We start from the raw sequence: 14,883 nt of genomic DNA, 5'->3' as shown, positions 1-14,883 counted from the left end.
GATCCAAGGAAACTTTGGAATCTAAGCCTCATGCTTAATTCAACTTCATTCTTGAACAAATAATAATTCAACATTCATTTACTTGTGTCTTTGCTAATTAATTTTGGCTACATACTGCACAACCATATAAAATATTTCTCAATATGATGTAAACGGTTTTTCCAACTAATCCTGTAATTGAGTTTCTTTCGCCACATTTCTTCGACCTCTCAAATATCATTGAGAACTTCTTATTAACTTCTAGATAAAATGGTATAGTGACCGTCCAAATGGAATAAATTTTAACATTAAACTTTTGGGTAAGACCAAGGCCACTTTAGAATTTTAGTTTCAATATTCCAAAAATATTTTGAAAATGAAATATTGGTTGGGTTTAATGATCCTGTACAGAAAAAAAATTCTAATGAATTTTCACAAATAATAAAAAATGGAGTTTTGCTGAAAAAAGAGACAAGCCGATGAAGTTTTTTTGTCTTGCATTCATCAGGACAAGTGTAAGGATACACTTGCTAACCAATCAGCATGCTTTTCTCATGCAGTATAAATTGTTGTTCAGTTGAAGTTTACCATTCTCACACCTGTCTGAGTGCAAGACGAAAAGTTTCGACAACATGTCTCTTTTCTCAGCAAGTTCTGTACTGTTAAGTGACTGTTTAATACAAAACTGCAAAAAATGGATGCCAGAAGGTATAGGGATGATAACATCAAGACAACAATAGACAGAAATGTATTATTCTTCTAAATTTGTTTGGGTTATACAAGATAAAAGTTATGTGAATAATACACCCACCCTCCTCTGGAGCTAGGCAATGTGATTTATGTCCCATTTAATAGCATTCAATGGGACATGATAAAGTTAAGAACACAGACAGTATTATATTTGAGTGCCTTATGATAAAAAACGATGTGGGCATGAAGCACTGCATTCAGATCTGGACCAATGGGATGAATGTCTCCTCTGTCTGCTGGCTACAGTGGCCCCATGGGAAATGAATGTATTTGCTCTTGGGGTGTGGATAATGCAGCATTTGTTGCATATCCATCGTTGCCTTGAGAAGGTGGTTGGCCTTCTTCAACATAGAAATTGTTTTTACAGCTGAGGAACTTGCTGAGCTACTTCAGTTGACATTTCAACCACAAAATAAAGTCACAAATTGGTTGACTTCCCTTTATGAGTGAATGAACTGGGTTTTTATAATTCATCAGCTTGGTATATTGATAGCTTTAGTTGGTGGGCGTAACTATACAGATGAAATATAATGTGAAGAAGAGTGAGGCCATCTACTTTGGATCTAAGAAAGACCATTTTCTAAATGATGAAAAGCTAGGAACTGTGGAGGAGCAGAGTGATTTAAAGATCCAAGCACTGAAATCATTAAAAGCTAATGGACAGGTATGAAAATAATTAAAAAAGCTAATGGAATTGTTCAATCTCAAGGCTGAAATACAAAGGATAGAAGTTAGCTTTAACTGAATAAGGCTCATGTTGGGCTACATCTGGAGTGGTGTGTTCAGTTCTGTACACTGTACTTCAGGAAGGATATATTGGGTTGGAGGGGGTGCAATGCAGATTCACCAGAATGATATTGGAGCTTAAAAGGTTAAATTATGAGGTCAGGTTCCATTACATTCACTTGAATGAAAAAGATCAAAAGGTGATCTTATTGAGGTGTTTATGATGATTGAAGTGTGATGACAGTATAATAATGTTCATAATTTTTTTTGGTTTATTGTGAAATAAGTTTATAAGTGTGATTATAGTTGAGTCTGTCAGTGTGATTTAATTACATTTGGAGTCAAGTAGACTGCAAGCTTGAAATCAACAAAAGAAGCTAGGTGTAGAAATGTGCTTGAAACGCTAATAACTAAACATGGATGCTGGCTTAGCATGTAAAGTGCGAAGGGGATTTATATTTTTTGATAAGGGAAGGGATTGTTGGATTTCAAAGGGATGTTAGCCTGAAGGCGGCGTGAGAAGTGACTGAGAAGCATTCTGGGAGAAGTCAGCACAGTAACTGCAACTTAGAAGGGGATCGAGGAGAAGGACCCTTGCACTCAACAGGAGGAAGAGCGTCCAACAGAGGGTAGTAGTGAGAAGTGACTGAGAAGCATTCTGGGAGAAGTCAGCTCAGTCACCGCAACTCAGGAGGGGTTTGAGGAGGACCCACTGTCAAAGAATGGATTAGCCCCAAACATTACATTGCTGTAATGTTTCCATCCCTCCCTCCTCCTCAAACCAAAAAAAAAGAGAGACGGAGAGGCAGTACCTTCAGGAATGCACCAGACCTGCGAGGGACACTCTTCTGAAAGTGGATTCTTTTTAAAGCAGCCGATTGGTGAGTAAATCCTGGTGAGTTTTTTTCAATCTATTAAAGTCATTCATTGCTTAATACTGAGATAGGAACTAAAAAATTAAAAAGAACAGAGTAGTACTGTACAAGTATAATTAGTCAAGAAACAAGGTTCCTAGCTAACATAAATAAGGCCCCAAGCTAGAGTATTTTTTAAGGGAGTAACTAGCTTAATCGAGAGGGATGTCATGGCAGGAGAACTCAGACCCATGATATGCTCCTCCTGCAGGATGTGGGAAATGAGGGACGCTGGAAGCCTCCCTGGTAACCATGTGTGCGGAAGGTGTGTCCAAATGCAGCTTCTAGCTAACTGGATTTCGGAGCTGGAGCTGCGGGTGGACTCATTGTGGAGTATCTGTGATGCTGAGCAAGTCGTGGATAGCATGTTTAGCAAGGTAGTCAAACCGCAGGTGAAGATTACACAGGCAGAAATGGAATGGGTGACCATCAGGAACAGTAAAAGACTCTGGAAGGTAGTGCAAGAGTCCCCTATGGTCACCCCTCTCTCTAACAGATATACCGCTTTGGATACTGTTGGGGGTGATGGCCTCTCAGGGGAAAGCAGCAACAGCCAAGTTCACGGCACCGTGAGTAGCTCTGCTGCTCAGAGGGTGGGAGGAAAACAAATGGCAGGGCTATAGTGATGGGGGGATTCAATAGTTAGGGGCACAGACAGACGCTTCTGTGGCCGCAAACATGAATCAAGGATGATATGTTGCCTCCCTGGTGCCAGGGCCCAGGATGTCATAGAGTGGCTGCAGAACATTCTAGGGAGGGAAGGTAAACAGCCAGTGGTCATGGTACACATTGGTACCAATGACAAAGGTGAACTCAGGGATGGGGACCTGCAAGCTCAGTACAGGGAGTTAGGAGGTGAATTAAAATGCAGGACATCAAATGTAGTAATCTCAGGATTACTCCCTGTTCCAAGTGCTAGCGAGAGCAAGAATAAGAGGTTAGACCAAATGAATATGTGGCTGGAGAGATGGTGTAACTGGAAGGGATTCAGATTCTTGAGGCACTGGGACCGGTTCCAGGGAAGGTGGGACCTGTACAAACCGGACGGGCTGCACCCAGGCAGAGCTGGGACCAGTGTCCTTGCGGGGGCTTTTGCTAGTTCTATTGGGGAGTATTTAAACTAGTGTGGCAGGGGGATGGGATCCCAGGAGTAGGATCAGATAGGTTAGATTCAGATCAGAAAAATGGAGGTAGAACATTAGCTAGGGATGTTGCGATAGACATGGAGTTACAGAAGCAAAGTTTACAAAGTGTCCAGCAAGGGAAATTGACACGGTTGAACTGTTTATACTTCAATGCAAGGAGTATTACAAACAAGGTAGATGAGTTAAGGGCACAGGTAGACGCATGGCAGCAGGATGTCATTGCTATAATGGAGACCTGGCTAAAGGAGGGACAAAACTGGCAGCTTAATATCCCTGGTTATAGAGTCTTCAAACAAGATAGAGTAGGAGATAAAAAAGGAGGGGCGGGGTAGCACTAATGGTTAAAGAATCAATTCCAGTTGTGAGAAGGGATGATATACTAAATGGGTTAACAAACGAGGCTTTACGAATTGAGCTTAGAAATAAAAAGGGGGCAGTCACACTACTGGGAGTCTACTACAGACCCCCAAATAGTGAAAGGGAGATAGAAGAACAAATATGTAGGCAAAGTTCTGCTTGTAAGAACAAGAGGGCAATAATATTAGGAGACTTCAACTATCCTAATATCAACTGGGATTCAAACAATTTAAGGGGCCCTAAGAGAGAAAAATTCATGCAGTGTGTCCAGGAAAATTTTTTCAACCAATTAGTGACAAACTCAACGAGATGCAATTCTAGACCAAGTCTTGGGGAACGAAGAAGAGCAAGTGGGTGAAGTGACAGTTGGCGACCATAACGGGTACAGTGATCACAATTCAGTTAGATTTAGCATTACCATGGAAAAGGACAGAGATAAGACAGGAGTAAAAGTTTTGAACTGGAGGAAGGCAAATTTTGCAGAAATGAGAAGGGACTTGGCTGAGGTGGACTGGACAGCACTGCTGGAGGATAAAACAGTGGAAAATCTGTGGGAAACACTAAAAAGCGAGATCCTAATTGTACAAAGTAGACATGTCCCCTACAAAAATAAGAGTGGTACTGCCAAATCTAGACCCCCCGGTTGTCTTGAGGAATATAGGGGAAGATCAAACAGAAAAAGAAAGCGTACGATAGGCACAAAGAACTAAGCACTGCAGATAGCCTAGACGAATATAGGAAGTGCAGGGGCGAAGTAAAAAAGGAAATAAGGAAATCAAAGAGAGGGCATGGAAAAAGATTGGCAAGTAAAGTTAAAGATAACCCAAAGATGTTTTACCAATACATTAATGCTAAAAGGTTAGGTAAGGAAAAAGTGGAACCTATCAGAGATGAAGATGGAAACTTGTGTGTAGATGCAGAGGCTGTGGGAAGGGTTTTGAATGAATATTTTGCCTCCATGTTTACAAAGGAAAGGGAGGACGTAGATATAGTAGTCCAGGAGGAACACTGCAAGATATTGGATGGGATAGTCATAAAGAGAGATGAAGTACTCGAAGGGTTGAAATCCTTAAAAGTTGATAAGTTACCAGGACCAGACGGATTGTTTCCGCGGCTGCTGAAGGAAGTCAGGGAGGAGATAGCAGATGCTCTGAGGATGATTTTCTAATCTTCACTAGATACAGGTGAGGGACCGGAGGACTGGAGAAATGCAAACGTAGTTCCATTGTTTAAAAAGGGATCAAAGGAAATGCCAAACAATTATAGGCCAGTTAGTCTTACGTCGGTGGTGAAAAAATTGGTAGAATCAATCCTGAGAGATAGGATTAACTGTCATGTGGAAAGGCATGGACTAGTCAGGGATGGTCAGCATGGATTTGTTAAAGGAAGATCTTGCCTCACAAATTTGATTGAATTCTTTGAGGAAGTGACAAGAAGGGTTGATGAAGGTAGTGCAGTGGATGTTGTGTATATGGATTTTAGCAAGGCATTTGACAAGGTCCCACATGGCAGATTGGTCAGGAAAGTAAAAGCCCATGGGATTCAGGGTAATGTGGCAAACTGGATAAAAGATTGGCTTTGGAACAGGAAACAAAGGGAAATGGTCGATGGATGCCCTCGCGAATGGAAAGTTGTCTCAAGTGGTGTTCCACAGGGCTCGGTGTTGGGACCCTTGCTGTTTGTGTTATATATTAACAATTTGGACGTGAACATGGGGGGCACAATTAGGAAATTTGCACATGACACAAAGATTGGCCAAGTAGTGGATAGTGTAGAGGATAGTCATAATCTCCAAAACGATATAGATGGGTTGGTGGAGTGGGCGGTAAAGTGGCAGTTAGATTTTAACATAGAGAAGTTTGAGGTCATACATTTAGGGAGGTCAAACAGTTATAGGGATTACACAATAAATGGGAATATACTAAGAGGGGTAGATGAAGTGAGAGATCTTGGCGTACAAGTACACAGGTCCCTGAAGGCAGCAGTTCAAGTAGACAAGGTTGTAAAGAAGGTATATGGAATTCTCTCCTTCACTAGCAGAGGTATAGAATATAAGAGTAAGGATATAATGTTGGAATTGTATAAAATACTGGTGAGGCCACAACTGGAGTATTGTGTGCAGTTCTGGTCACCACATTACAGGAAGGATATAATAGCTCTGGAGAGCGTGCAGAGAAGGTTTACAAGAATGTTGCCAGGGTTAGAAAAGTATAGCTAAGAGGAGAGAATGGATAGGCTGGGGTTATTTTCCTTAGAACAAAGAAGGCTGAGAGGTGACTTGATTGAGGTGTACAAAATTATGAGGGAAATAGATAGAGTGGACAGGATAAAATTGTTTCCCTTGATGGAGAATTCTAGAACCAGGGGACATAGATTCAAGATAAGTGGCAGAATGTGTAGGGGGGACATGAGGAAGAACTTTTTTATGCAGAGGGTAGTGGGTGTCTGTAATTCACTGCCCAAGTTGGTGGTAGAGGCAGAAACTCCAAACTCTTTTAAAAAGTACCTGGATCTGCACCTTAAGTGCTGTAAACTGCAGGGCTATGGGCCGGATGCAGGAAGGTGGGATTAGAAAGGGCACCTGGGCATCCTCAGGCTGCCTGGACAAGATGGGCTGAATGGCCTCCTTCTGTGCTGTAACTTTTCTATGGTTCAATGGTTTACATCTAGCCAGATAAGCAAGGCTAAGGAGTGTGTTTATTTTTCCCAAGGTTTTCTGACAATATTGGCAACATGAAAGTAATTGTAGTCTAATTTATATGCTTAAAATCTTTTATTTTGTTAATAAATCTTTTATTTAATTTTTTTTAATCTCTAAAGATCTCTAAAGGTGGACTCATTACTTCTGATTTCAGTGCACACATTTTCTCATAATAAATTCAAATTGCAAAACTGTTATGATACCGCAACCAAGTTTCCCTTGTGGATTTGGTCTGTCTGACATACATCATCTGCCACATCAAAACAGAAGGGTGATCTTGTTGTGGTGTTTATGATGATTTTAAAAATTTATAGACTGGCTAGAGAGAAACACTTTTCTCTGGTGGAACAGTCCCGAACTAAAGGGTATAATCTTAAAATTAAAACCAAGCCATTCAGAGGTGATTTCTTTGCACAAAGAATAGTGGTAATCTAGAAGCCTCTCCCCAAAGATGCTGTTGAGAATAGGTCCATTGAAAGTTTCAAAACTGAGATTGATAGATTTGTGTTGGTTAAGATTGTTAAGGAATATGTAACCAAGACAGGTAAATGTCATTGAGACACAGATTAGTCATGACCTGACTGAATGATGGAACAGGTTCAAAGGGCTGAATGGCTTGCTCCTGTTACTATGTTCAAGATAACCTTTTGCTAATTTACAAATGTACTGAATTCAATTTCACATTTGCTGTGGTGGGATTTGAACTTACAATCGCATAGGTAACTAATGCAGTGCTATAAACTTTACACTACTGCACCCATAATCACATTAACCCAGTTGCAAGTGGGGCTAGCACAAAACTGTTCTTAACTAGACAATAAATTAATAATCTCAATCAAAAAGATCACAGGATGACTGGTCTTGGAAGTAGAAACGGGTAAAGCTACACTGGTGCAGTTAAGACTATTCTTCCATGTTAGAGGCATAGGCAGAGTTTTAGGAGTTTTACTCGATGACTAACATGCTGCACCTGAGCTGGGAATGCTTGATGTTGCACTGTGTTATGAAATATACATTCCTCAGCACTGAAGTTTCACACCTTGATAAACACAATATTCATTAAAATATTTTAAAAAGAGATTTGCAGATCTCCCATGGCATTGCTTACAGTGAGTCACAGAATATTTTATATCATGGTTTTATATCAATTAGGATGTTTATATGTAGGCGATAACATCAAAGCTGTTAATTTACAGTGACTAAGTCAGATCTCATTTGTAATAAATTGTATTCTGGGAATTTTTCTGGCGATTTGGGCAACAAATTGCACAGTTCTGTTCATCATTCTGTGAAAATCAGAAATGGTTACCCCATATATTATGTACATATAGATTTAAGTGTATCCTCTTACCAGTGTTACTGCTGAGAATACACATAAAATGCTTTGCAAAATGTAAGAGTTGAGAGTTAGATATGAAGGGCTGAATTTACTTAGACCTCCCATTGCAATTCTGGTGGAAGTGCCTAAAATAGGCTGGGACGTGGATGCACCAGGTCTGGACTATGGTGAGAATTCCCAAACAGACATTCTAAATGGTAGAGCTTCCACCCAACCCTTGCAAAGCCAGTGATGCTAAGAGGGTGATTAGGGGTTGGGGCGAGGGGAAGAAACTCACAGGAAGCCTCAACTAGATGGGGGAGGGTACCAAAAAGATAAGCAGCATGGATCTCTGAAGAAGAGGGTTGTTTTAAGTGTGGGGTTCACCTTCTTCTCTGGGGACAGTTCTAGGCTTTGGTATCTCTGGAAATGATCTTAGATTCTATTAGCACTGGGGAATTGTCCTAGTCTTTGGAAAACCTGGGTTATAGGTCCTGGAATTTGGCAGCATTGCATTGGGGTATTAGGGGTTGATAGCATAGGCAAGGCATCTTTGGTTTGGCATCTTTGAAAAGAGAACATTGTCTCTAGCAGAACTCTGGAGAAGGTTCCTAGGTTTAAAAGAACTGGAGGATGGAATATGTGGTTTGGTTCCCAGGTGAATTCCTGGTGATTGTCAATAGTGAGGAGAGAGGCAGGGAAGGGTGACCCTGGTCAGGTGACATTAGTTTTTAACTTTCTAATAGTTCTCTGCAAACACAAAAAGTGGTGACTTGCGATTGGTTCCTGGAACCCTATCTGTGGGTGGGGTTTTCTGAGCCCGATGCTGGCCCACTCTCCTTATGGGCTGAATTGTATCAATCATGTGAATGGCTGATATCAGGGGGATAATCAGGTTGACGCGTAGGCAATTGAGTATTGATGAAAAGAGAGACATATTACTGAAGCTTTTCATCTTGCACTCATCTGGACAAATGCAAGAATGCCAAATTTCAAAGTTGAGCTTGTAACATGGCTCATTTACGCTTGCTAGAAGTGACATACAGTGACACACATTCATACGGTGAGACCTGTTCTCTGCCAACAAAAGGAATATGTTCTAGCCTTCAGGCTTTTTTGAATTACCAGGGATCTTGGAAAGCCTATAGATCCCCATTGCTTTCTCCATAGCAACACCTCAAACAATTGGAGTCAATTTGTCAACCAATCAGCACCCTTTTCTCTTGTACAAATAGTGATCATTTGAAATTTGGTATTATTGCATTTGTCCTGATGAGTGCAAGATGAAAAGATTCAGCAACATGTCTCTCTTTTCAGCAATATTCATGTCTTGTACTAACAGGTGATTGGCCGGTCTTCCTCAACAATTTTATGAGGAGGAGTCAATTAAGGGTTGGTTGTTGGAGGAACTGGCCAATTAAGGACGCTGAGCAGGTCATGATGCTGGCAGATCGTTATTAGGAAACATGTTTAAAGGCATATTTACAGCACTCAGGCAGGTAGAAGAAGCAGGCTACAAAAGAAGGGGTTTAGATCAATGGAGGCTGCAGATGAATAACGTCATCATAAGTATGGGTCGCTCCACTATTCAGTGACATTGGCCTGGAGGTTCTCTTATCGGTAGCAAGGCAAGAGAAGGATGTCCTTTTTCCAGCAGATGGGAGGTGGGGGCCAGGAAGCCTAATGAAGCTAGCAGGGATTACTGGAGGTGGCTGAGGTAGTCAGTAGCTGAGGAGTGATTGCAAGTGTTGCATCCAGTGGAGGAAGACTGTGGTTTGGAAAGGTGGGTGTCATTTAGAGTTGCAAACTGGAAGCTCAGCATGAATGAAAAGATGCCCATGAAATGTGAGACCAGATGATCCATGCATGGGGCAACACCAGGCACAAATGTTCATATTGAGGCACAGTTGATGTGCACCAGAACTCCATGGTTAGTGATGGGTAAACAGTACATTTATATGACTGAATGGCCACTTTAGCATCCCAAAGCTGTGATGTGCTGCTGCACGTTTACCGTGCCTCTGGTTGACCAGCACAGATGGGCCATGAAACAGGAGCAACACTGCGTATGTCTGTGCTTGCAGAAGAAATACGTACATAATTCAAGAGAATGTCAACTCCCGGGAGATGGAGTGCCATTTATCACTGTGGTGATGCTGATGGAGGAAGAAGAGCTCATGGATATATAGGTTGTGGCAGAGCAGCCTGAAAGTGAAGATAAGGCAGGTGTAGAAGCATTCTACATCATTCCCTTGACCATGTGTAAGCTGTGGCACCTGTGTGGACCTTTAACACAGCTCAAAGCTCCTGCTCCAGAGGGCATGCCAGGAGCAGCACCAGGCATACCTAAAAATGAGCTGTCAACCTGGTGAAGCTACAATGCAGGACTACTTGCATGGCAAACTGCGAAAACAGCAAATGATAGACAACTAGCAATTCCACAATCAACAGATCACATCTAAGCTCTGCAGTCATGCCACTTCCAGCCGTGAATGGTGGTGGACAATTAAACAATTACCTGAGGAAGAGGCTCCACAAATATCCCCATCCTCAATGATGGGGTGGCCCAGCCCACCAGTGTAACAGACAATGATTTTCATCCAGAAGTGCCGAGTGGATGATCCATCTTGGCCTCCTCCTGAGGTCACAGAAGCCAGTCTTCAACCAATTCGATTCACTCCACGTGATATCGAGAAACACAGAAAACATTGGATGCTGCAAAGGCCATGGGATCTGACAACATTCTGGAAATAGTGCTGAAGATTTATGTTCCAGAACTAGCCACGCCCCTAACAAAGCTGTTCCAGTAGAGCTGCCGACAATGTGGAAAAATGCCCCAAAAACAAAAATTGCGACAAATTCAACCTGGCCAATAACCGCCCCATCATTCTACTCGTAATCATCAGCAAAGCGGTGAATGGGTCATTAACAGTACTATCAAGCAGCACTTACTCAGAAATAACCTGCTCACTGATGCTCAATTTGGGTTTGCCAGGGCCACTCAGCTCCTGACCTCATTACAGCCCTCGTCCAAACATGGTCAAAATAGCTGCCCTCAAGATGTGAGGTGAAAGTGACTGCCATTGACATGAAGGCAGCATTTGACCGAGTGTGGCATCAAGGAGCCCAAGCAAAACTGTAGTCAATGAGAATTAGGGGGAAAGCTCTCATATCTAGCACAAGGGAAGATAGCTGTGGTTGTTTGAGGTCAATCATCTTGGTCCCAGGACATAACTGCATGAATTGCTCAAGATAGTGTCCTAGGTCCAACCATCTTCAGCTGCTTCATCAATGAACTTCCCTCCTTCATGAGCTAAGAAGTGGGGATGATTGCTGATGATTGCACAATGCTCAGCAACATTTGTGACTCCTCAGATACTGAAGCAGTCCATGTCCATATGCAGCAAGACCTGGACAATATTCCAGCTTGGGCTGATAAGTGGCAAGTAACATTTGTGCCACACAGGTGTCAGGCAATGATCATCTCCAACAAGAGAGAATCCAACCATCTACCCTTGACATTCAATAGTGTTACCATTGCTGAATCCCCCACTATCAACATCCTGGGGGTTACCATTGACCAGAACTGAACTGGACCAGCTATATAAATACTGTGGGTGCCAGAGCAGTTCAGAGGTTGAGGATTCTTCAGCTAGTAACTCACTTCCTGACTGCCCAAAGCCTGTCCACTATCTACAATGCACAAGTCAGGAGTGTGATGGAATACTGTCCACTTGCCTGGATGAGTTGTAGCTCCAACAACACTCAAGATGCTCTACATCATCCAGTACAAAGCAGCTTGCTTGATTGGCACTTGATCTATCACCTTCAACATTTACTCTCTCCACCACCGATGCACTGCAGCATCTCACTGAGTCTCCTTCGACAGCACCTGCCAACCTGGTGACCTCTATCACCACGAAACACAAGGGCAACAGAAGCATGTGAACACCACCAACCTGCAAGTTCCCCTCCAAGCCACATAGCATCCTAACTTGAAATTACATCACCATCCTTTCATTGCCATTGGTTCAAAATCCTGGAACTCCCTTCCTAACAGCACTGTGGGTGTTCCTACAGACATGGATTGCAGCGGTTCAAGAACGTGGCTTACCACCACCTTCTCAAGGGCAATTAGGGATGGGTAATAAATGTTGGCCTGCCTGTGAAATAATCAAAAAAAAAGGGAGTGGTAGAAGGAACAGCTGTTTCATTTAAGTCATGCCTCTACAGCAGGTACAGAACAGATGAGGGCTTCTGGGCCATTGGAACCCACTGCCACCTCAGGACCTTGTGTCACTTTATTCCAGTGCACCATCCACCAGTGCAGATACAATCATATTGGTGGGCAATTAACGGGTGGCGCAATCTGGTCAGCACTGTGCAATACATGGGAGGGCTAATGGAGCTACGGCCATTTCCCCTTGGGGAAGTGAGGAGAGGTCCAGCAATGTTCAGCATGCTGATGGTGAACCTTGGATGTCATCAACAGAGCAGCAGATGCTTCAGGAGCAGCATGAAATGTATAAACATCTGCAGTCCCATGAGCAAACAATGGAGGAATCCATCCATACCATGAGTGGTGTCATTTCTCTGGCATGAGAACGCATGGTGTCCACCATTGAGAGTTACTACCTTCATAGAGCATAGCACCAAGTGGAGGCAAGGCATGTGCAAAGACCATTACAGGATGGTCTCATCGTTGACATGTGTGGCATGATGGGTGGGTGAGATGGGCCAGCCACCCATGTTGTCGTTGTCGGGAGCTGAACCACTCCCGGCAACCAATGTGGGTCTTGAAAGGGCTGAGGAGTGGATGATTCAAGGCAATGAAGGTTCATCTCAAGCACTTTGATCACTGAAGACAGATCCTCAGTCCCTTTGACGGTGACACCAAAGCTGTAAGCTTGTCTGATGACTGAGTGGCCCCAACACAGATACAGGTAGTAGAGAATATGAGGGCCCCAGTAGGGCTCAGGCAACCAGAGGACACAAGCACAGCCATCTAATGCACTCGAACAAGAAAGACAAAGCCTGCCTCCAATTCAACTCTAGGCGCAGAGCGAGAGCACCCCGTAGAAGTAACTGTAAGTGAGCACGTAAATGCATGGACTAGCATTTGATGTTTCACTGGGTGATAATTATTTGTTCAATGCAGAAGCCTTTAATGTGTTACAAGAGTTAAAGATCTTATGGTGCAATATATAATGTGTATCAGTTGCAGTGGCCTGATGTGGAATCAAATATGTGGATGGTCTGTAAAGGTGAGTGCCTCATGAACACCTGTGTTAACAGTAGGCCTTGGCCTATTGTGATGATAGGTCCAAAGAGATGGTAAGGGCCTGTTATGAGACATCTGCAAGGCTGCCTCTGGGAGAGAACTTCATGTTTTGGTGGCCCCTTGCTCTTGATCTAATGAAGCATCTGCTGATCAGAAAGTCACGAATCTCCCTGCTACTCATGTCGCCCCCCAGTGAGCTGGATTCTGCAGTGCTACCTTCATTGGCCAACAACTGTTGAGGCATCTCATACTTATCCTTCTCCTCCTAAGAATGTGACTCAATCAGTATCTTCCTCTGGCTCCAGTGCTACTCCCCTCTCAAGCATCCAGTTGTGCAAAGACAACAATGGATGGCATAGGATAACCTTATGGGAGCATATTGCAGGCATCTAAATCACATCTTCAAAAGGCTAATGGGCCTTGTAGTCTTATGGCAGCAGTTGCATGTGTTCTCTACCCGTGTGCTAGGGTTCTGTACAGTGGGTCAGAAGCCAAATATTCAATGGATGGCCCTTGCCCTCAGGATCTGGCCAAGAAGACATTTGGGTGGCCTGAATAGCCGAGGACTGTCTAAGAATGTAGGAGTCATGGCAGCTTCCCAGAAACCTCCCACACCATTACTGCATGACCTGCTTTCAGTGGTCATAGATGACTTGAATGAGGGAGGAAGCCCTTTCCAATTCACAAAGGTATCTGGCTGCTCTGAGGGCACCTTGACAGCCACATGAGTGTAGTCGATCACCCCCTGCACAAGGGGAATCCAGCCATGACCCTGAAGCCAACTGCCCTCTCGGCCTGACTGGCCTGATCAGTCATGAACTTGATATATTGACCAGCCCAACTGTTCAAGGCATCCGTGGCATTCTTTATACAGTGTGAGCCACTGACAGAGATACCATATAGATCTCCAGACAATCCCTGGAATGAACCATACACAAAAAAGCTGAGTGCCAATGTGACCTAATTGGGTGTGTCACTTTTCATTGGAATCAACTCCTGCTCCAAAATACTACACAGCTCTGCCACCACCTGCCTGGAGAGACACAGTCTTCATAGACATTGGCACTTGGACAACTCCATGAAACTGAACCTCTGATGGTGGTCTCACCCAGCCTTTGAGCTGGGTAGCACCTTCTGCAACAATGAAGCTGCCCTTTTGCACCTATATGCCCTCCTCATCCACATTCAATGGCTTCTTCAACCTGTTGGAGCTCTCCTGGCTGCTGCATGGCCACCCCATCTGTCTGCATCCCCATCTCTATGTCACTCCTCTTCACTGGAGGAGTCAAACTCTGAATGCATCAACCCCATAACAAAATGAAGCCTCTATTGTGATGAGCCTTTCAAGAAACTTATCATGCCTCTAGTGCCTGCTGTGGACCTGTGAGATGCCTTTTCATTAAAAAAATCTTAAGTCTCACACACTCTCCAATGGCACCAAATTTGATAGAGACTGCACAGACTGCCTGTCTCAGCAGAAAGCTGCAAAATCTGCCTGCCACTTCCATCAACCACTGAGTTGTCGCGTAAGTGTCACTTCTTTTGAAGAGGCAAGACACTGAGCCTCCGAGAAATCCATGCGCCCTTGACAAAATTGCAAAAGGCTTGCAAAATTCCAGACAATTGGTTATTTAATAGTCTTATTTACCTGCATACTGCCATTCTGTCAGCCACTGAGCCATTGCACTGCTTGCATCTTTTAAAATTGCTTG

This window comes from Carcharodon carcharias, chromosome 4, assembly GCF_017639515.1.
Source record: "Carcharodon carcharias isolate sCarCar2 chromosome 4, sCarCar2.pri, whole genome shotgun sequence".
Taxonomy (NCBI): domain Eukaryota; kingdom Metazoa; phylum Chordata; class Chondrichthyes; order Lamniformes; family Lamnidae; genus Carcharodon; species Carcharodon carcharias.
The sequence above is the reverse complement of the archived record's forward strand: the minus strand, read 5'-3'. Positions refer to the sequence as shown.